The sequence below is a fragment of the Schistocerca americana genome, unplaced genomic scaffold (genome assembly GCF_021461395.2).
Source record: "Schistocerca americana isolate TAMUIC-IGC-003095 unplaced genomic scaffold, iqSchAmer2.1 HiC_scaffold_47, whole genome shotgun sequence".
Classification (NCBI taxonomy): Eukaryota; Metazoa; Arthropoda; class Insecta; order Orthoptera; family Acrididae; genus Schistocerca; species Schistocerca americana.
The window spans coordinates 405,001-407,500 of NW_025726203.1; positions in this window are offsets into that span (position 1 = coordinate 405,001).

Below are 2,500 nucleotides of genomic sequence, written 5' to 3' on the forward strand. Positions count from 1 at the left end.
CGTAACCTAACCTATGTCGTACCTTAACCTAACCTATGTCGTACCTTAACCTAACCTATGTCGTACCTTAACCTAACCTATGTCGTACCTTAACCTAACCTGTATTGCGCCTTAACCTAACCTGTATTGCGCCTTAACCTAACCTGTATTGCGCCTTAACCTAACCTGTATTGCGCCTTAACCTAACCTGTATTGCGCCTTAACCTAACCTGTATTGCGCCTTAACCTAACCTGTATTGCGCCTTAACCTAACCTGTATTGCGCCTTAACCTAACCTGTATTGCGCCTTAACCTAACCTGTATTGCGCCTTAACCTAACCTGTATTGCGCCTTAACCTAACCTGTATTGCGCCTTAACCTAACCTGTATTGCGCCTTAACCTAACCTGTATTGCGCCTTAACCTAACCTGTATTGCGCCTTAACCTAACCTGTATTGCGCCTTAACCTAACCTGTATTGCGCCTTAACCTAACCTGTATTGCGCCTTAACCTAACCTGTATTGCGCCTTAACCTAACCTGTATTGCGCCTTAACCTAACCTGTATTGCGCCTTAACCTAACCTGTATTGCGCCTTAACCTAACCTGTATTGCGCCTTAACCTAACCTGTATTGCGCCTTAACCTAACCTGTATTGCGCCTTAACCTAACCTGTATTGCGCCTTAACCTAACCTGTATTGCGCCTTAACCTAACCTGTATGGCGCCTTAACCTAACCTGTATGGCGCCTTAACGTAACCTGTATTGCGCCTTAACGTAACCTATATTGCGCCTTAACGTAACCTGTATTGCGCCTTAACCTAACCTGTATTGCGCCTTAACGTAACCTATATTGCGCCTTAACGTAACCTATATTGCGCCTTAACCTAACCTATATTGCGCCTTAACCTAACCTATATTGCGCCTTAACCTAACCTATATTGCGCCTTAACCTAACCTATATTGCGCCTTAACCTAACCTATATTGCGCCTTAACCTAACCTATATTGCGCCTTAACGTAACCTATATTGCGCCTTAACCTAACCTATATTGCGCCTTAACCTAACCTATATTGCGCCTTAACCTAACCTATATTGCGCCTTAACGTAACCTATATTGCGCCTTAACGTAACCTATATTGCGCCTTAACGTAACCTATATTGCGCCTTAACCTAACCTATATTGCGCCTTAACCTAACCTATATTGCGCCTTAACCTAACCTATATTGCGCCTTAACGTAACCTATATTGCGCCTTAACGTAACCTATATTGCGCCTTAACGTAACCTATATTGCGCCTTAACGTAACCTATATTGCGCCTTAACGTAACCTATATTGCGCCTTAACGTAACCTATATTGCGCCTTAACGTAACCTATATTGCGCCTTAACGTAACCTATATTGCGCCTTAACCTAACCTATATTGCGCCTTAACGTAACCTATATTGCGCCTTAATGTAACCTATATTGCGCCTTAATGTAACCTATATTGCGCCTTAATGTAACCTATATTGCGCCTTAATGTAACCTACGTTGCGCCTTAACGTAACCTACGTTGCGCCTTAACGTAACCTACGTTGCGCCTTAACGTAACCTACGTTGCGCCTTAACGTAACCTACGTTGCGCCTTAACGTAACCTACGTTGCGCCGTAACGTAACCTACGTTGCGCCGTAACGCAACCCACGTTGCGCCGTAACGTAACCCACGTTGCGCCGTAACGTAACACACGTTGGGCCTTAACCCAACACACGTTGGGCCTTAACCCAACACACGTTGGGCCTTAACCCAACACACGTTGGGCCTTAACCCAACACACGTTGGGCCTTAACCCAACACACGTTGGGCCTTAACCCAACACACGTTGGGCCTTAACCCAACACACGTTGGGCCTTAACCCAACACACGTTGGGCCTTAACCCAACACACGTTGGGCCTTAACCCAACACACGTTGGGCCTTAACCCAACACACGTTGGGCCTTAACCCAACACACGTTGGGCCTTAACCCAACACACGTTGGGCCTTAACCTGCTCTGTAATTGTCATACGACGCGTTAAATTAGTGTAGTGTTGCCTAACTGCAACCCCCGCAATATAGTTTGCTACTCGCACTGCCCGGTCCCCAGTGTATCGCTTCATGTTAAACACCTTGCAGCTATACACTGTAATGTGGATGGCAGCAGGACGTACATGCTCAATGCCCTTTGCAGTTGTTCATTGGCATTTGCAGTTGTTCATTGGCATTTGCATGGCGAAGCACTTAGCCTACGCTGTGGTACGGCCTGTGTGAACTGTCCGCTGATGTTGTACGTCCAAATCACACACTGTACTGCACATTGGTCCTCATGTACTGAATGATACATCGTGGTACATGTGACCGTACAACGACTGCGCCAACAACGGCGAACCATGCGGTCCAAATGTTGTGCACTCAGCTACGTGTCGTCTCCCTATAAGAGCTGGATTGCAGTGTGGTATGCCCTGGATGGCGATCAGCATGAGCCGTCTGTTGATGTAGTG